Consider the following 22,133-nt stretch of genomic DNA (forward strand, 5'->3'; position numbering starts at 1 on the left):
TGATCTAAGCCAGTCGGCCGCCCAGTCTTGGGCACGAGCGCTTACCCAAGCGGCAGGGTGAGACTAGCTCAGATGAAGCAAGCTGCTTGGCAGAAGGTGCAGCTGCTTAGGAGAAGATGCACGAGCGCTCCCCCCGGCGGCGGGTGAGTGCTCGTGCCCAGAACCGGGCGGCGGCTGGCTTAGATCATGGGCGGCAAGTTGGGGGCGGTGCAGGAGCACTCACCCCGCTGGGACTGGGCGGAGGGTGAGCGCCTCTGCACAGGACCGGGTAGGGGGGAGACGGGCGGCTAGTTGGGGTGAGCGTTGGATAAAGAGCGCTCACCCCACTGCAGTAGAAGTAATAGGACCGGGCCCGGAGTACCCTTTTAAGTCAATGTGGCCGTAACCGCATGCCGGCCTGCACGTCAGCATCCTTTTTTCACTGATTCCTGACATGTAGCCCGGCGTGGGACCAAAACGAGATGTGAACATACCCTTAGTGACATTATTACTATGTCACACAGTATTAGTATTACAGTCATGGCCAAAAATTTTAAGAATGATACAAATATTAATTTTTACAAAGTCTACTGCTTCAGTTTTTAAATGGCAATTTGCAGATACTCCACAATGTTATAAAGAGTGATCAGCTTAACAGCAATTACTTGCAAAGTCAATATTTGCCTAGAAAATGAACTTTATCCCCCAAAAAACACATTTCAACATCATTGCAGTCCTGCCTTAAAAGGACCAGCTAACATCGTTTCAGTGATTGCTCCATTAACACAGGTGTGGGTGTTGATGGAGACAGGACTGGAGATCAATCTGTCATGATTAAGTAAGAATGACACCTCTGGACACTTTAAAAGGAGGCTGGTGCTTGGCATCATTGTTTCTCTTCTGTTAACCATGGTTATCTCTAAAGAAACACGTGCAGTCATCATTGTACTGCACAAAAATGGCCTAACAGAGAAGAGTATCGCAGCTAGAAAGATTGCACCTCAGTCAACAATCTATCGCATCATCAAGAACTTCAAGGAGAGAGGTTCCATTGTTGCCAAAAAGGCTCCAGGACGCCCAAGAAAGACCAGCAAACGCCAGGACCGTCTCTTAAAAGTGTTTCAGCTGCAGGATCGGGCTACCAGCAGTGCAGAGCTTGCTCAGGAATGGCGGCAGGTAGGTGTGAGAGGTGTGAGTGCATCTGCACGCACTGTGAGGCGGAGACTCTTGGAGCAAGGCCTGGTCTCAAGGAGGGCAGCAAAGAAGCCACTTCTCTCCAGAAAAAAAATCAGGGACAGACTGATATTCTGCAAAAGGTACAGGGAGTGGACTGCTGAGGACTGGGATAAAGTTATTTTCTCCCATTGATGAATCCTCTTTCCGTTTGTTTTGGACATCTGGAAAACAGCTTATTCAAAGAAGACGAGGTGAGCTCTACCACCAGTCTTGTTTCATGCCAACTGTAAAGCATCCTGAAACCATGTGTGGGGTTGCTTCTCAGCCAAGGGAATCGGCTCTCTCACAGTCTTGCCTAAAAACACAGCCATGAGTCAAGAATATTACCAGAATGTAGAAGAGCAACTTCTCCCAACCGTCCAAGAGCAGTTTGACGATCAACAATGCCTTTTCCAGCATGATGGAGCACCTTGCCATGAAGCAAAGGTGATAACTAAATGGCTCAGGGAACAAAACATAGAGATTTTGGGTCCATGGCCTGGAAACTCCCCAGATGTTAATCCCATTAAGAACTTGTGGTCAATCATCAAAAGACGGGTGGAAAAACAAAAACAAACAAATTCTGACAAAATGCAGATATTGATTGTGCAAGAATGGACTGCAATCAGTCAGGATTTGGTCCAGAAGTTGATTGAGAGCATGCCAGGGAGAATTGCAGAGGTCCTAAAGAAGAAGGGTCAACACAAGGTTAGTAGGTATGTGGGTTGCCCCCTGTATATAGGATCCCCTGCTGTACTCCCATATAATAATAATGATCCCCCCCCTGTGCTGTCCCCATAGTAATAATCCCCCCCTGTGCTCTGTCCCATAGTAATTATCCCCCCTGTGCTGTCCCGATAGTAATCCCCCCTGTGCTGCACCCCCATAGTAATCCCCCCTGTGCTGCACCCCCATAGTAATCCCCCCTGTGCTGCGCCCCCATAGTAATCCCCCATGTGCTGTCCCCATAGTAATCCCCCTGTGCTGCTCCCCATAGTAATCCCCCCTGTGCTGCTCCCCATAGTAATCCCCCCTGTGCTCTACCCCATAATACAGCCCCCCCCATAGTAATCCCCCATTCTCTGCCCCATAATACAGCCCCCCATAGTAATCCCCCATGCTCTGCCCCATAATACAGCCCCCCATAGTAATCCTCCGTGCTCTGGCCCATAGTAACCCCCCTGTGCTGCACCGCCATAGTAATCCCCCCTGTGCTGCACCCTCATAGTAATCCCCCCTGTGCTGCATCCTCATAGTAACCCCCCTGTGCTGCACCCCCATAGTAATCCCCCCTGTGCTCTGCCCCATAATACAGCCCCCCATAGTAATCCCCCATGCTCTGCCCTTTATTACAGCCCCCCCATAGTAATCCCCCCATGCTCTGCCCCATAATACAGCCCCTCATAGTAATTTCCCCATGCTCTGCCCCATAATACAGCTCCCCCATAGTAATCCCCCATACTCTGCCCCATAAAACAGCCCCCCATAGTAATCCCCCTGAGCTGCACCCCCATAGTAATCCCCCATGCTCTGCACCATAATACAGCCCCCCCATAGTAATCCCCCCATGCTCTGCCCCATAATACAGCCCCCCATAGTAATCCCCCATGCTCTGCCCCATAATTCAGCCCCCCATAGTAATCCCCCCATGCTCTGCCCCATAATACAGCCCCCCCATAGTAATCCCCCCATGCTCTGCCCCATAATACAGCCCCCCATAGTAATCCCCCATGCTCTGCCCCATAATTCAGCCCCCCATAGTAATCCCCCATGCTCTGCCCCATAATTCAGCCCCCCATAGTAATCCCCCCATGCTCTGCCCCATAATACAGCCCCCCTAGTAATCCCCCCATGCTCTGCCCCAAAATACAGCCCCCCATAGTAATCCCCCTGTGCTGCACCCCATAGTAATCCCCACATGCTCTGCCCCATAATACAGCCCCCCATAGTAATCCCCTCATGCTCTGCCCCATAATACAGCCCCCATGCTCTGCCCTATAATACAGCCCACCCATAGTAATCCCCCCCCTGCTCTGCCCCATAATACAGCCCCCCATAGTAATCCCCCGTGCTCTGCCCCATAATACAGCCCCACCATAGTAATCCCACCATGCTCTGCCCCATAATACAGCCCCCAATAGTAATCCCCCCATGCTCTGCCCCATAATACAGCCCCCCCATAGTAATTCCCCATGCTCTGCCCCATAATAAAGCCCCCCATAGTAATCCCCCATGCTCTGCCCTATAATACAGCCCCCCATAGTAATCCCCCCATGCTCTGCCCCATAATACACCCCCATGCTTTGCCCCATAACACAGCCCCCCATGCCCTGCCCCATAATACATCCCCCCGTGCTCTGCCCCATAATACAGCCCCCCATAGTAATCCCCCATGCTCTGCCCCATAATAAAGCCCCCCATAGTAATCCCCCATGCTCTGCCCTATAATACAGCCCCCCATAGTAATCCCCCCATGCTCTGCCCCATAATACACCCCCCATGCTTTGCCCCATAACACAGCCCCCCATGCTCTGCCCCATAATACAGCCCCCCATAATAATCCCCCCGTGCTCTGCCCCATAATACAGCCCCCATGCTCTGCCCTATAATACAGCCCACCCATAGTAATCCCCCCGTGCTTTGCCCCATAATACAGCCCCCCATAGTAATCCCCCGTGCTCTGTCCCATAATACAGCCCCACCATAGTAATCCCACCATGCTCTGCCCCATAATACAGCCCCCCCATAGTAATTCCCCATGCTCTGCCCCATAATAAAGCCCCCCATAGTAATCCCCCATGCTCTGCCCTATAATACAGCCCCCCATAGTAATCCCCCCCATGCTCTGCCCCATAATACACCCCCCATGCTTTGCTCCATAACACAGCCCCCCATGCTCCGCCCCATAATACAGCCCCCCATAATAATCCCCCCGTGCTCTGCCCCATAATACAGCCCCCCATAGTAATCCCCCATGCTCTGCCCCATAATACAGCCCCCCATGCTCTGCCCCATAATACAACCCCCCCATAGTAATCCCCCCATGCTCTGCCCCATAATACAGCCCCCCCATAGTAATCCCCCCATGCTCTGCCCCATAATACAGCCCACCATAGTAATCCCCCTGTGCTCTGCCCCATAATACAGCCCCCCATAGTAATCCCCCCATGCTCTGCCCCATAATACAGCCCCCCATAGTAATCCCCCCATGCTCTGCCCCATAATACAGCCCCCCATAGTAATCCCCCCTGCTCTGCCCCATAACCCCCCCCCATAGTAATCCCCCACTGCATTGCCAAATAGAAAAAAAAAAGAACATTATACTCACCTTATCCTGGAATACAGCGGGTCCCTCTCTCTTCTGATGTTCTCCTCACAGGCCGAAGGAGAAGATGGCCTGGCAGCTGATGAGCGCACGGACACACAGACAGACAGACAGACAGACAGACACACACACACACAGACAGACATACAGAAACACACACAGACAGACATACAGAAACACACATAGACACACACACACACTACCTCACCTGACAAATCCCGCCCCTGCCACCGCAGACCGCCACCTGCCCGAAGTAGCGCTCCTGCCACCGCAGCCTGCCCGGCCCGTTGCTGCCCGCTCCTGACAGGCTCTTCCATCCAATCAACATGGAGCAGGAGCATGGGGCCGCAGCGGCTGTCCGTAGTGCAAGTACAACGCGTGCGCCACGGCTGGCCGCAGTGGCCCCACACTCCGGCTCCAAGTTGATTGGATGGAAGATAATGTCAGATGGCAGGGGCGGGCCGAGCGGGTGGGCAGAGAAGCGGGCTGCAGTGGCAGGAGCGGGCCGCAACGGTGATTTTTTTTTCAAATGTTATTCACATGAAAGATCTGGAGAAGATGTGTATGGAGGAATGGAATGCAATCCCTGCAGCAATATGTGCAAACCTGGTCAAGAACTACAGGAAATGTTCGACCTCTGTAATTGCAAAAAAAGGTTTCTGGGCCAAATATTATATTCTGTTTTTCTATTGTATCATATACTTATTTCAGGAAATAAAATGCAAAATAATTATTTAATTTTTTTTTTTAGATTCTGTCTCTCACATATAAAGTATATCTACAATAAAAATTACAGACCTCTCCATTCTTTGTAATTGGAAAAACTTGCAAAAAGGCAGTGTATAAATTGTATGACCATGCAAGTGCTGATACATGGGCCCCTGCCTTAGTACCTTAAAGTGTAACTGTCATTTAATTTTTTATTACAGAAATAGTGCACTTCTGTTCATTATCAGGCAAAGGATGTATTAGACAGCCCAATCATTATAGTAAACAAGCACCGTTCTGCTAGATGGGTGCTCGTTTACTAAGCCTATTACACAGCTCGATTATCAGGCAGCAAGGGCTGTATATATATACATATCGTTAACAATGTCTGTGCAGCGCATGCTTTAAGGGTATGTTCACACAATGTACTATTTTTTAACCTCTTAAGGACCCATGACGTACCGGTACGTCATAGAATCCTGCCACAGGCAGGCTCTATGCAATGATCGCAGATAACACTGATCAATGCTATGCTATGGCATAGCAATGATCAATGTTATTGATCTACTGTAAAAGTGTAAAAGTCCCCTAAGGGGACTTAAAAAGTGTAAAATAAAAAATGTAAAAAAAAGTTCCTACCCCCCAAAAAATTTAAATCACCAAACTTTCCCATTAAAACGTATAAAAATAAATAAACATATATACCGTAGCGTGCAGAATTGTCTGTGCTATTAAAATATAACAATATTGTTCCCACATAATGAACGGCTTAAACAAAAAGAGGTAAAAAAAACTCTAGGATTGATGATTTTTTATTACATTTTATATATAAAAAAAATTAAATACTAATAAAATCTAGAGATCATGGCGCAAAAAATGACGCCCATACAGCCTTGTAGGTGAAAAAATAAAATCGTTATAAGAGTCACAATAGGGGCCATTGTAATCACACCTATTTGCATATGACTGTATTCAGACCGACCTATAGAATAAAGATATCATGTCAGTTTTACTGTAAAGTGCATTACAGAAACACGGACCCCCCCAAAATTTGCAGAATTTTATTTTTTTCTCAATTTCACCCCATAATGATATTTAGGGGGTTTCATCATTAATTTTATGGTAGATTGAAAGATGCCATTACAAAGTACACCTGTTCCTGAAAAAAACAAGCCCTCATATGACCCTGTAGATGAAAAAATATGTTATGGCTCTTAGAAGGCGAGGAGGAAAAAACAAAAAGTCAAAACTGAAAATTGTCCTTAAGGCCATTTTGGGCTCTGTCCTTTTTCATTAAAACAAAGGACATTGGCTAGCACTCATACATATATTTTTTTTGTATAGCACATGGATCATTTCTCCATGTTTTAATTGTATCCTGGGGAGAGGGGTGTTCACACACGTGATCCCACCTGGACAGATTTTTAAATGGGGTTTGTCATTGTGAATGTGTATCAAGTTTAAGGGCATGTAGCCTGAAACATGTCGATCCTTTAAAAAATAAAGTTTATACATTACCTCTCCACTTTCCCCGATGTCTTTACGTCTTCTCCCCGATCCCCACAGCCGCTGGTACAACTTCAGAGCCACTTTTTGAAGTAACAAGCTGCTCAGCCAATCACTGCGGTTCCGTCCTAATCAGTGATTGGCTGAGTAGCTTGTCACTTCAGAGAGTGGCTCTGAAGTTGCACCGGTGGCTGTGGGGATCTGGTAGAAGACAGAAAGACACTGGGGAAAGTGGAGAGGTAATGTATAAATTTTATTTTTTCTCTTTACAGCCGCGTATTGCTATTTCACGTAGCGATGTGCATCCGGCGGTCAATTATTTTAGGTCAGGACCTAAAGACATGATCAGCTGATGATCATTATGGTCTTTATTATACGGAGCGATAATCTGCCAAATCGACCTGATTTGGCAGTTTATCGTTAGGTGTGACAGGGCCAAAAGTCATCTACATTACAGAGGAGAAAAGTGAAGACGGGTTTGTTGTGTCTATTATAACCTATGGAGGGAAGGGGCTGAGGGGATGAGTGAGCAGGAAGAGGAGACAAACAGCCTGTGCAGTTTGGAGACTGTGTGACCAGATAAAACAATGGATTCACAGTTCAGACTGCTCACTACTGGTCTGGGAAGTCTGACAAACACATGACTATGCATGATATGCTTTGGGTACTAATAAACTGGCAAGAAAATATATGTAGTACTAAAGAACAGAATCACACAGTTAGAAGAACAGATCAATCATTGGCTGCTGATGGTTTCTAGGAAGCAAAGTATTTTTCTATTTGTGTTGACTATAGAAACAACGTCTGAGTTGCACATGTAGGTGGACAAGATGAACTAAGGGAAATAAAGGGAAATTCCAAAATGATTTACACTGGAAATCAGATCCAAAAACAGAAATGAGAAGTTCTGCCGTCATTGGCATATTCTGTCCGACTGGATAAAATACATGTGAATCTACACTAATCAAGGTGTGTGATTCAAATGGTTTCACCAGCTTCAGGTTTCATAGGTAACAATAGTGCAAGGCATTATGTAGCAAATGTAATTAAAGGAAACTCTGGATAATAAAAACTTGTTTTCTATTAAAAGTACATTAAAAGTTATATAGATATGTCTATATAATGTACTACCGTATCTGTGCGGTTCTGCCACACTGGTAGCTGTTTGAAATCCAGTAGGTGAGGAAAAATGGCCTCTGTGCCAATTCACATTGTCTCCTGCTCCTTCTGCTATCCCCCCTTAGGAGACAAATCTTCCATGCCTCTGTCTCACATTGTGTGTGTTTTCTAAAAACAGGCTGATGATGCAGACAGGGGGCAGGGTTTGATTTCATAGGAGGTTTGGCTGGATCCCTTAATCCCCTGAGTGATCCACCATCTCTGAATGGCCAGAAGCAGGTACAGCGCTAATGTTACTGGGTGATGTGATGGGTGGGAGACTGTGATGATCAGCTGAGGGAAAGCATCGCATTCTGGGCACTGCTAAACCAGGAAGAACAGAAACACAATACAGTACAACCCCCCCCCAACAAATGGATTTTGGTAGTTTAAAAACTGGGATAGACAGGTAAGTAATGCTATATGCTTCTGCAGAAGTTTCATTTTTTTTAATCTCTACCTGGAGTTCCCCTTTAAACTTGGCACCACTGGTAACCGATACCACATTAAGCATTTCTCAGAACCCTATACTTGACAGTTGATGCTAGAATAAGTACCTTATCAATGGTAGGCTAGTTAGGCCAGATTCACAAAGCAATTTTTAAGGGGTGTTTTAGAGCAAAATACTGTGCATTCTGCACCTAAATGCATGTGGACATGCCAATAATCCATGTCCCATTGATTTTCCTTGTAATCAGTATTAGACTGGGGCGCCTAGAGTTCAACAGCAAAATTAACTCTGGATGCCCTGTATAAATTTATATGCAAATATAACCTGTTTTATTCTCTTTAGACTTTCAGTATCCAGTAAAAAAACACCACAAATATAAGGCAAAACTGGTGTGTTTTTGACACAATTTAGTGCAAATTGCGCAAAAAATGCCTTTGCGGTATTCAGGAGCCCACTAAAATCAAAGGAGACACACACACAAACGCTCATGAATGCAATGAAAAAATGTCCAAATCGGCTGCTGCATATACATGAATTAAGTTTAATGGCCTGAAAGTAATCAGCTAGTAACTACATTTGGGTCGTTTGGGCTAAGACTCAAAAGTGCAGCAAACCAATCTTTAAAGGTAAGGTGTCATCAGAAATCGACGTATTGTGTAAATAATGTTTTAATGTTCAACATATTTTTAAAAGAATTTTTGGTGACTTTTTTCTAATTTTCCATTTTACAGTTTTCATTCTCACCACTAGGTCTAAAACTAAGCTGAGACTTCCTGTTGTGTCTGTGGTGATAAGAGGAGGCTGCTGTAAAGTGATCTGTACAGCATTGCAGCCACATGTGACACCAGTAGATAGAGGAGACAATAGCAGCTCCCTTGGGAATGACTTCTTGAAAGGTCACAATAATGTTTCACATTCATCTCAAGGGGGCAGACTCTGTCTATTGTTGCCTAAGTAGATGAGTCTTGCTGTAAAGCATATCAGTAAATGCTGCTACAAACATCTCAGATAAGATGGCAGCCTCCATAACAATGTACAAAAAATTACCATATTTTTTATTTTAGAAACCGCACCTGACTATAAGACGCACCCCTGGTTTACAGCTGAAAACAGGAAAAAAATATATATTTCATGCTAATTAAACTTCCCTGGGGATCTAAGGCAATGAAGGGCTTAAAGTTTATTAAAATGACAGGACCACTTCAACACTTTCCTTGACATTATACCCAGGGTTTCAGCATGCACAATACAAATCCAGCTCTGCTACACAGATACAGATACATACACACACACACACACACACACAAAATACAATACAGATTGTCCTTACCTATGGTATTTGTAGTGAACCTTTCTCACAGTCATGTGACTAAACACATGACTGTGACATCACTGAAGGTCCTGCAGGTCCTTCCACTCCTGCAGGCACTTTTTGCAGATATTTTCTTGCTAAAAAGTGTACCTTATAAAATGAAAAAAAAAAAAAAAAAAAAAAATTTTGTCAGAAAATAGAAACAAATTAGAATAAAATAGCAAGTTTTAGTATATGGCTCTAATAAGTAAAAGACAATCTAGGCGGTACACTGCCTTTAACCCCTTCAAGACAGAGCCTTTTTTTGATGCACAAAAGTCCGGCTCAAATTAATGCAATGTTCCTGTCACGGCCCGGAACACGGGACGCCGCCGCGACCTCCTCCTGCCCCATGCAGCCGCCGGGGTCCTTGTGCAGGGACCCGGCGCTGCTGCTAGTTCGGCCCATGGGGGCGCCTCACCTCTCCTCCGCTCCTGTCTCCGTCTGTGCCGGCCGGCGCGCGCGTCCCCGCCTCCTAGGGCGCGCGCGCGCCGGCTGTCTCAGATTTAAAGGGCCAGTCCGCCCTTAATTGGTTAGTTGCACCAATCACTCCCTATAAATCCCAGCATGTCCTGTCCCTTGTGTTGGAGCCTCTACATGCTTCCCATAGCGTTTGGCCCAGCCCCCTGTTGTTCCTGTTTCCTATCCGCTACCTGGTCCCAAGTCCTTGTTCCTGATTCCTATCCGCTACCTGGTCCCTAGTCCTTGTTCCTGCTCCCCTGTCACTTCATTGCGCCTGTGTTCAGCCTGTCACCTGCGGTTACGCCTACAGACCTCTGCCAGCACCATCTCCTGCCTACTGCTCCTGCCACGCCTCGCCTGCCGTCACTAGCAACCAAGCCAGGGGTAGCGACCTGGGGGTCGCCTGCCGCAGCAAGTCCATCCCGCCTTGCGGCGGGCTCTGGTGACAACCAGCGGCCCCCTCCGCTCCCTGGTGAGGTTAGTGCCATCGCTGGTGACGGTCCAGTGGATCCACTACTCCAGGCGTTACAGTTCCTCCACGCCTTCTAAGAGCCATAGCGCTTTTATTTTTCCACCTACAGGGCTGGTTGGGGTGTCATTTTTTGCGCCATGATCTCTAGTTTTTATTAATATCATATTGGTGTAGCGGAAAAATTTTGATTGCGCTTTATGAATTTTTTTGTGTTTTATAATTTAATAAAATCAGCAATCCTGGTGCGTTTTTTTGTATTGTTTCAGTTTACGCCGTTCACCGTGCGGGAACAATAATGTCATATTCTAATAGATTGGACAATTCCACACGCTACGATAAGTAATATGTTTATTTATTTATATTTATATTTTTATAATGGGCAAGGGGGTCTTTTAAACTTTTATTGGAAGAGGGTTTATAAGGTTTTTTTAATACTTTAAAAACTTTTTTATTACTTTTTTTAAACATTTTAACACTGTAATATATGCAATCATTAGATTACATATACTGATCTATGTTATACATAGCATAGATCTGAGTTATCGGTGATCTATGTATAGGGCCTGCCTGAGAGCAGACTCTACACATAGATCGACGCTCCGACAGGATGGAGGTAAGGAGCTTACCCCCGCCTGTCGACACATGTGATCGGGACCCCCGATCACTCAGTAACAGATGCTTGATCGGTCACTGAGTACCTTGAACGCCACGATTGCGGCTTTTAAGGGGTTTATAAGAGTTGGCTGCGGGATGGGGGGGGGGGATAGGGGGGATTTATCAAACATGGTGTAAAGTGAAACTGGCTCACTTGCCCCTAGTAACCAATCAGATTCCACCTTTTATTTTCCAAAGAGTCTGTGAGGAATGAAAGGTGGAATCTGATTGGTTGCTAGGGGAAACTCAGCCAGTTCCACTTCACACCATGTTTGATAAATCTCCCCCATTGTCTCTTTTTTTTCCCCATCCTATAGAGATCACTGGGTTAAAACAACACCCCACCCTGAGTATGCTGCATTTTCAAAGAACTCCAATGAACCCATAAAATGGCAATGACTCCCAGCTAACATCTGGTGTCGGAGCTGCCAATGGCACTTTCATAGAAAAACACCATGGGAGAGATTTATCAAAGGGTGTAAAATATAGACTGATCTAAACCGCCCACAGCAACCAATCACAGCTCAGCTCTGCTAAAAAGAGAAGCTGTGATTGGTTGCTGGGGGCAGTTTACACCTGAGATATTTAATTAGATATCTAATTGTCCTATTACACTGAGCGATTTTTAACGATTAACGATAAACGATCGCAAACGAGATTGTTTATCGTTAACCTGAAATCGTTCAGCATATTACACAGAGCGATAATCGTTATATGATCGTTACTACGATCGTTATTGCTATCGTTACTATGATTGTTTATTCCTTCTGATCCTAGAAAAACATTGAACAATGTGCAATTACACTAAACGATAAGTGAAAAAACGCCGAACTTTAGTGAACGAATGTTGAATTACAGCGAACAATTAGTGAAAAATTATCAAACGATTAACGATAATTTTAGGTTCAGATCTATATCAACAATCAACGACACACGAACGATTTTTCGATCGTTGCCTGCAATTAAACAGAACAATTACTGTTTAAATTCAAACGATTTAACGATTTTTCACACGATTTTACACCCTAAATCTGGGCCCATGTGTGAAACCACCCTAGCCATCCTGTGTGGCATAGCTTCTGAGCCTGCACCACTAGCTGCAATAAGAAGGCTGTGATTGACAGGTGACTTCCCCAATGGCTGCGATCACAGATAGCACAGATAGCAGCCATTTCACTCCTTATTGCCGCTGGCTGTCCAGGCATGCTGGGAGTTGTAGTTTTGTAAGGGCTGGATGGCCAGAATCTGAAAATCACTGCCTTATGGCAACTACAGGATGAAATCCAGGTGGGTGTGTCCTCTTTTATCCTCCCATCGCTGCCTATAAGAAATAACACTGGGATGGAGTTTCCTTCTCTGTTATACTCCACCCAGTGTGGGCTCAGGCCTTGCAGGCCTTGCAGAGCTCTGCTTGCTGTGAATCCTACAGGCTGGGCTTGTTTACAGTATACGGCTTCCCCAGACAAACAGGGCCGCTCCCTCCCTTTCCCCCGTCCATAGCAGGATACTTCGCCTCAGGTAACATGGCCGAGAGAACGTGACACAGCACATCATGTGATCAGGCCTTAGCCCCGCCTCCCTCTCAAAATCTACCAATAGATGTGGAGGAGGTGGGGTGACGTCAGCAGCCCCATGACTGCTTGTCACTTCCGCTGGGAAGAGAAGGGTTGGCAGGGAGGAAGCGGAGAGCAGCAACCTCAGCGGGCCCGGCGGAGAACAGGAGCGGCCCGGCACTCGACCACACACACGCTAGCCATCTACTCACCGCGGGTAAGAGGGGCGGCACCTCCCGGGACAGTGACGGGTGACATAGCAGCGGGCGGAGGGGAGGCCGCATCCTGCAGTACGACCCCCCGGGGAGGCCTGGGAGATGCAGGGAGGCCCCGGCCGGACACCCCGCTGTACACCTATCTGGAGTCCCGCATCCTATCCCTCAGCTGTCTCCTCTACCATCCGACATCCCCGCACCCTGCCCGGTGTCCCCGCACCCCTCCCGTCCCAGTGATAGCCCCATCAGTTACACAGTACATGCTCCTGGATCACGTGGCCTAACAATGGATATGGATTGTATATTCCATTATACTACAGGAGGGAGCACACACTTCTGTTTTCTTTCCTGTGCTCCCCATCGCCCCCTGCTGGAAAGTGTTAGGAGGAATGGGGGGAGGGGAAGGTGACAACCACTTAACATTGTTTTACAGAAACTGTTGTCATTGTGTGAGCTAGTGTATAATACTGGTGTTATACTACAGCCCTGTGTTGACATCATTATATTGTAATACTGCCACCTGTGGGCAAGAATTGTGACCCATATGTACAGGAATATAACTACTATAATACTGCCCCCCTTGTACAAGAATATAACTACTATAATACTGCTCCTATGTACAGGAATATAACTACTATAATACTGCCCCCCATGTACAGGAATATAACTACTATAATACTGCCCCCCATGTACAAGAATATAACTACTATAATACTGCCCCCCATGTACAAGAATATAACTACTATAATACTGCCCCCCATGTACAAGAATATAACTACTATAATACTGCCCCCCATGTACAAGAATATAACTACTATAATGCTGCCCCCCATGTACAAGAATATAACTACTATAATACTGCCCCCCATGTACAAGAATATAACTACTATAATACTGCCCCCCATGTACAAGAATATAACTACTATAATACTGCCCCCCATGTACAAGAATATAACTACTATAATACTGCCCCCCATGTACAAGAATATAACTACTATAATACTGCCCCCCATGTACAAGAATATAACTACTATAATTCCAGTGGAGTAGGTACAGTGGCCGGCACTACCTAACAATACAGTGTGACCACTACCATGCTGCTCTATGGAGTTCAATGGAGTAAACGGGCTGCAATATGCAGTCTGTCGGGGTGCCCCGATGAAAAGGGAGAGTTCAGTATACAGCGTGCAGCAGAACAATCAAGGCACTCACCGGTATGAGACTTCTTGTAGCAGCTTTATTCAGCTTGACATCACAGGGGGGGTTGATGGTGGAGGTGCGGGAGTAACTTAGGCAGACAAACATTTTTGCGCCACATCGCTTTGTCAAGTCTTATTTACTGGTGCATAAGACTTTACAAAGCGATGTGGCGCAAAAACAAGTTACTCCTGCACCATCAACCCCCCCCTGTGATGTCAAGCTGAATAAAGCTGCTACAAGAAGTCTCATACCGGTGAGTGCCTTGATTGTTCTCCTCCATGCTGTATAACTACTATAATACTGCCCCTATGTACAAGAATATAACTACTATAATACTGCTCCCCTATGTACAAGAATATAACTACTATAATACTGCTCCCTATGTACAAGAATATAACTACTATAATACTGCTCCCTATGTACAAGAATATAACTGCTGTAATACTGCTCCTATGTACAAAAATATAACTACTATAATACTGCTCCCTATGTACAAGAATATAACTGCTATAATACTGCCTCCTATGGATAAGAATATATCTACTATAATACTGCCCCCTATGTACAAATTTATAACCACAATAATTCTGCCCGTTTATGTAAGAAAATGACTATAATACTGCTGCTATGGAAATTGATATGACTGCATCCTGTACATTTGCTTCCAGCTTCCTCAGCGGTGCCCACGTCTACATTTGCTGCACGGTATCGTGGCCTTCCACATGATAAGTGGGGCTCTATAATGTAAACTTGATGGTGGTGACTGGTCCTTTTCCCATGAGATGATGTGGCATTGTGTGACTTATGGCGTTCTCTGCCCGCTTACATTATACTATAGGTGTTCCGGCTGTAGCTTTGCATGGACCTGTATGACGTTATCGTGTCTGGCGATGGTCCGGTTGGGGGCTTCCCATGGCTGGCGATGGTCCGGTTGGGGGTTTCCCATGGCTGGCAATGGTCCGGTGGTGGGTTTCCCATGGCTGGCAATGGTCCGGTGGTGGGTTTCCCATGGCTGGCAATAGTCTGGTGGTGGGTTTCCCATGGCTGGCGATGGTCCGGTTGGGGGTTTCCCATGGCTGGCAATGGTCCGGTGGTGGGTTTCCCATGGCTGGCAATAGTCTGGTGGTGGGTTTCCCATGGCTGGCAATAGTCTGGTGGTGGGTTTCCCATGGCTGGCGATGGTCCGGTGGTGGGTTTCCCATGGCTGGCGATGGTCCGGTGGTGGGTTTCCCATGGCTGGCGATGGTCCGGTGGTGGGTTTCCCATGGCTGGCGATGGTCCGGTGGTGGGTTTCCCATGGCTGGCGATGGTCCGGTGGTGGGTTTCCCATGGCTGGCGATGGTCCGGTGGTGGGTTTCCCATGGCTGGCGATGGTCCGGTGGTGGGTTTCCCATGGCTGGCGATGGTCCGGTGGTGGGTTTCCCATGGCTGGCGATGGTCCGGTTGGGGGCTTCCCATGGCTGGCGATGGTCCGGTTGGGGGTTTCCCATGGCTGGCGATGGTCCGGTGGTGGGTTTCCCATGGCTGGCAATGGTCCGGTGGTGGGTTTCCCATGGCTGGCGATAGTCTGGTGGTGGGTTTCCCATGGCTGGCGATGGTCCGGTGGTGGGTTTCCCATGGCTGGCGATGGTCCGGTGGTGGGTTTCCCATGGCTGGCGATGGTCCGGTGGTGGGTTTCCCATGGCTGGCGATGGTCCGGTGGTGGGTTTCCCATGGCTGGCGATGGTCCGGTGGTGGGTTTCCCATGGCTGGCGATGGTCCGGTGGTGGGTTTCCCATGGCTGGCGATGGTCCGGTGGTGGGTTTCCCATGGCACAACTTGTGGGCCTGTAATTTTCTGCTTCTTTTTTAACTAACCAGAGGGAGTGACCCCTCCAGATGGGACCTCCTGGTGTAGGGCAGAGGACTCTTCTGTATTACAGTAGGACCAGTTACCCAAACAGTGTGATGTGTTTCAGAAGGAGTATGGTGGATTTTATAAAGGACCAATCCTCTTGTTTTGTCTTGTGCCTTTGATGGGGGCTGTTACATTGAGACCACATCATTGAGCATCCAGCTTGGGGGGGGGGGGGGGGGGTCATCCCTGGAAATTTTACATATGGACCCTTCTTATGATGGGGTGGTCCTTATCCTCAGCAGAGTCATTCTTTTTCTTTAGTGGATCTCCTAATAGAGGGAGGCCTGTTTGGGTCAGTATCCACATCTATATTCCCTCATAGGAGTGTGGATGTTATATTGAGGCATACAGGGCTGGGTAAGCCATGGTACCCGATGTATCTACAGTTGTGCTGCTGGTGCCTGGTGTTTTGGCTTGTTCTTATTGTCTGGCCACATGAAGCAGCATATGGTTCCCATTGATTTCCATGACTGCTGGCAGGTCTCTGAATCCCTAATTGCACAAAGGGGGTTGTTCTGAGTAAATGAGCATCCTCCCCCCCCCACCCATCATCTGTACAGATCACATATAAATGGGTCACCTAACCCCATTTAATACACTTTTTTTTTTTTTTGTTTCCACATACTGGAGTTTACTTTCTGTTTAGTCTTTGTGTGTTTCTTTTCCTTGTTCCTGGGCCTCGCCTCAGTTATGTTATTTGCCTTTTGCTTCCTTATTTTTTTTTTTGCAGCAGTTGATTTATTGCCCCGGCCTCATACATCATTGCCCGGTTTGTCCTCAGTGATAAGTCATTGGGAATGTAATGTTGACCTGGGGGAGGGGGGGTAATTAAATCCACATTACATCTCATCTTAACACTTTGGCTGCCTTGGTCGTCTCCTCCTTCCTCTTTCATACTTCCCTTTTCTGAAGCTTGATAGTTGCTGCATCTTTTAGTTGGGACCCCCAGCCATCAGCTGTAATATGTGGGGGCCCATAGCAGCAAGTGTTCCATTCACCTCAGAAGTTGCCTAGGGACAGATTTTCTTTCTCTTTTATATTTGGCTTGGGACATGTTTAACATAGTCGTACTCTCCTCCACCGATCCCCACAGCTTGCATTCCAATAGCTTCCACCAGTCCCCTCTGCTTCCTGTGATGTCATCCTTGTAGGGAAGAAGCATCATGAGGAACAAGTGGTGACGTGCAGGGGCTGGGAGGCAGCCAAATATAAAAAGATTGTTCCCATACAACCCCTTTAAGCGTGGGCACTCTGGGTCCTCCAGATAGACACTTTTTGTAGCCCACTTCCTGCTACAGTAAATGAAGGACTTTATCAACAGGTATCTGAAAATGGATGACCCCTTCAGTACCTGGAAAGTCGCTGCTGTCTGCATTACTGAAACTTGTTCTGCTATACAGTCTTTATCTCCCAACATTTCAGTATCTGGACATCTCTTAATATGTTCAGATTACATAGTTTGGTTCCTTGTCACTGTGGAAGTCATCCATCCCTGTGGAATGGGCCAGTAATAATCCTAAACGTGACTGAAGATTCATGACAGCCGGTGTAATGGGCACCTTACAGAAATGTGACCCAGGCGGTTGTGACACACGTCCTGACATTGTGCAATGCTGATGGATATGACGCGCTGTTTATTGCCATGTTGTGATAACATTCCTTACGATGGCCCTGAACTTGATCAGACTCTGCCAATAGAGCTGTGCAGCATAACAGGAGCCATGATGCCTCCATAGATCTGATGTATGACAGATCCAGATGATGGGCTTATAATGCTGTCTCTTGGGGATCTATGGAGGTTTCCAATGCAGGAATGGCTATCCATGCTGCATTATTCTTGCCTTACAACTAATGGAAGCCTTGATGAAGGTTCTAATGTCAACAATGCCTTGATTGCCTTACAAACCTTTAGGGGTATTACCATGTTCCATGCACGGTCCGTATAAACGGACAATGTGCTATTGAATGGAGTTTAGAGCTCCCAGCATAATCATTTATGATAGTGTCGGGAGCTCCATAACCGTTGTAATCTCTGCGCTACTGTACTGACATGCGGTGTCAGTACAGTAGCGCAAACATTTACACTCCCTGAATCATAATGAATAATGATGCCGGGAGCTCCGAACTCTATTCCTTAGCACATTGTCCGTATATGCGGACTGTACATGGAATGTGTTAATGCTAGAGATGAGCGAACCGGGTTCGGGTTAGAGTCCATCGGAACCCGAACGATCGGCATTTGATTAGCGGGGGCTGCTGAACTTGGATAAAGCTCTAAGGTTGTCTGGAAAACATGGATACAGTCAATGACTATATCCATGTTTTCTACATAGCCTTAGGGCTTTATCCAACTTCAGCAGCCACCGCTAATCAAATGCCGAACGTTCGAGTTCGGATGGACTCGAGCATGCTCGAGGGTTGCTCATCTCTAGTTAATGCCCACTTAGTGGTTTCATTTTCTTCGAAACAAGCCAATGATATGAGTCCTGTCTATTGATCTTATTTCTTCCTGCTAAGGTGTAACCCTTGTTAAGCACACCCATGGCAATCTACCACCAGTACCACAGCATGTCCTTGGTAATCGCTGACGCTTCAGGACTATGAGCGCTACTGCTGTGTAACGTCAATACTCCAGAACAGATTGTCTTGTGGCGTCGCTCCAGTCTAAAATTAGACACTTAGTGCCTTTTTGTAATAAAAACATGAATTTGGCAATTGCTATAAAAATATTAACTACGTATTTAACTGGATTTCTTTTTGTCTTGCACCCGTAACGCATATCCTTAACCTGATACTCAATGTAGCAACAATCTCTGCCAGTTCCTGTGCGCTGCCTGACTGTTAGGCTGCTTTTTATTATAGAAACGGCAAAATACATGTAGCCACATGGAGTAAAGACGGGGCTACGGGGAGCACCTTTGAAAACAGTGTGGAACACGTGCCATTGTTTCCACAGTTCCGCAGTTCACACTAAACCCATAACGCATAAGGTTGGCCTGACCATATCAAGCTAATTCATAGCGAAATCATAAGAAATAAGAATGTGTATTGAGCTATGAATCCATGGGTTTGCCCATAACTGTTCTCCATAATAATGTTTCTTCAGGGGTCCCACTAGTAGTCAGCACAGCTAAGGACTGTGACTCTCCTACTTCTACTTTCAGGGGCTCGTTCACACAGAGCAAAAGCAGCTGAATTTCTGCGCTGAATCAGCGCTGAAATTTCAGCCGTTAAAATAGGTGCAGAGCTAATATCCATTGTGTTGAATGGAAATTCTGCTCTGCAGTTCACACGGTGGAATTTCCGCACTGAACTCATCCGCTTTCCGCCAGAAGAATGAACATGTTCATTCTTTCGCTAGCGGAAGCCTATACAAATCAATGCGGCTCTGATTTTCTGTTTCAGCGCGGAATACGCGCGGAATACAAGCGAAAATTAGTCGCTGAATCAGCGCGGAAATGGGGGAAAAAAGGGGGGGGAGGAGGATTCAAGTATATATTCTGGTATAGTCTAGTATACTCGCTGAATGCATGCGGATTCAGCGTGGATTCCTCGAGTATTCCGCGCTGAATTTGTCAACAGCTGATTACGAGCTGAACACTTTCCTAGCGGAATACGCAGGGATTCTGCTTATATTCTGCTCGGAATTCAGCGTCAGTTGATTTCAGGCGGAAATATTTCCTCGCGTAATCCGCCCCTTTTGCTCTTTGTGAACGTAGCCTTATATTAGCACAATGGTGGCTGTGCTTGGTACTGAAGCTTTTCAATTCACTTTTGCGGATAGTGTGTTGGGGGGGGGGGGGTTCCAGAGGTTGGACCTCCACCAATTAAACATGCTGACTGTCCTGACTTTTACTTTCTCTAAAGAGAAAAGAGAACAAAAAAAAAAAGGAGCGGCACCCTCCTGTGCAGTCTACCAGTGGTGCAGTAGGGTCCAACCAAACAGCCCCTCTTGGTATAGCCCATTGGCTAAACCATACATACATTTGCTGCAGTTCTAGAAAGTCTTCGTGGAACTGCTCCTATGGACAATCCCATTGTCTGTGTAGGATATTGGGCACTGAAGCCAGTAACTTGGCAGCCTGTAAATCAAGCACTTGCTGCAGCAGATGGACCAGAGCTGTAGGGATATTTATCACTTGCATCGGGAGCGGATCAGCTGGCAGCATAGTGCATGCCCTGGCCAACACTTCAGACATCTTCATTTCCACCTGGGCTGCGGTGGTGCCCTCTCCGCAGGGGTTCCCTGTTGTGTGACTTGGGTTTTCACGCCGGATCATTCGGCCTCTTTGTTCACACGTGCTGTCCCCTCCCTTGTGACTCAAGCAGCTGATTAACCACATGATTCTCCATACAATAATTACGGCTGAAGCCGGCTGCCGGGGTTAACCCTTCAAGAGCCTTCACATGATCTGAATGTGCCCATCTAGTAGAGATGCTTTTTTTGGTTCTGTTTGGGAATAGCAGTTTTATGTGATCTGGAAACTGTAGCTTAGCTGTGATTTTAGTCTTTGTTGCTTGAACCCCCTTGTACCCCTGACACACTTAGGGTACTATTACATGGCCGATGAAGGCACAATAATTACTGTAAACAAGCGCCAATCTGCTAGATCGGTGCTCGTTTACTGGGCCTATTACATTGACCAATTATCGTTCAACGAGGGCTGCAGGGACGTTGTTACCAATGTCCTTGCAGCCCTTTATACATTACTTGTCAAGGCTTCAGGGCTCCTCTTGCTATCTTCTCCCTGGGTCCCGCATGCTCCAGCTTCAAAGCGGCCTGTCTGAGCTGACAGCTCTCTCAGCCAATCACAGGCCGGGGCTGCCGCGGCCAGTGATTGGCTGAGCGGCCTGTCAGCTGAGACAGGCTGCTATGAAGCTGGAGCGCGCTGGACCTGGGGAGAAGACTGCAAGAGGAGCCCTGCAGCCTGAAAAGGTAATGTATATTGTCAGTCGCTTGCCGCGCACCGCTACTACACGTAGCGATGCGTGGTCGGCGCCCGAAAATTATAGGTTCTAACCTTCTGGCTCCAGTCCTAATGCAGCCGGTGAAGGGGGAGGATGTCCTTTTGTAGCTACTCTTATTACTACTAGATGAGATCTTGAATGGGGACTCCATACCTCCCAAGTGTCCCTCTTTTTGGAGGGACAGTCCCTACTTTTAAACTATGTCCCTCTTTTCCCCCTTACATGTTCCTCTTTTTGACCTGGGGATTAGATTTGCATTAATAAACTTTTTAAGTTGCTCTAAAAAGTGTCTGGTTTCTTGTTGTATAATAGACCCAGACTTGCACATTATTCTATCATGTGGAGGGAGTTGGATCCTAAAAATTGTTATATTCAGATGAATCATGTGCCATTATGGCCCCTGTCACACATATTTACACATGAAAATTCATTGATTTCTAAGGCACTAAACACACATGTAGGTGTTACGGATCCGTTTTGGGGCCATTATCTCTGCCGCAAAAAAATGATGAAGTTGTTCAGTATCTGTGTCACCTATATGGCAGTGGGTCCTTGTAAATACGGACAGTTACTAAAACACATCCGTAATCCTGTCTGCAGTTGCGGGTCCCTAATTACAGACAGGGTTTCTAATGTGTGAATGGGACCTAAAGGCCCCATTCCACGGGCCGTCTAGAAGAGCAAACGAGCGCTCTCAGCGCTCGTTTGCTCCTCGTTTCCCGCTTGCTGCCGCTGCTATTCAACGCGGCGGCAGCGAGCGGGTGAGTGCGGGAGGAGCGGCGAGAGCTGCGGGGGGGCTGCCCGGGTGATCGCTGATCGTCCGGGCAGCCCATAGGATATAGTAGCGTCTGCTGCCGATGCTCCTATTCAACGGAGTGACAGCAGCAGATCGCTGCTATATCAGTCGCTTAAGGATGCAGTCATACATACAGGATCTGCTGTATGTGATTGCATCAATCTGCTGCAGATCCTGTATGTGTGATCGCATCCTTGAATTAAAAAGAAAGTTCTATAAAATTT

General features: G+C 46.8%; 1 protein-coding gene across 1 annotated transcript in view; it reads left to right on the top strand.

The window, feature by feature from the left end:
- Nucleotides 1-12,976: 12,976 nt before the first annotated feature.
- Nucleotides 12,977-22,133, top strand: part of RAB7A (RAB7A, member RAS oncogene family) — a 33,032-nt gene continuing 23,875 nt past the window's right edge. The window contains exon 1 of the mRNA XM_069966743.1: nt 12,977-13,051. The gene's annotated coding sequence lies outside the window, so the exon portion shown is untranslated. The remainder of the gene's footprint in view (nt 13,052-22,133) is intronic.

The sequence above is a fragment of the Dendropsophus ebraccatus genome, chromosome 4 (assembly GCF_027789765.1).
Source record: "Dendropsophus ebraccatus isolate aDenEbr1 chromosome 4, aDenEbr1.pat, whole genome shotgun sequence".
NCBI classification, from domain to species: domain Eukaryota; kingdom Metazoa; phylum Chordata; class Amphibia; order Anura; family Hylidae; genus Dendropsophus; species Dendropsophus ebraccatus.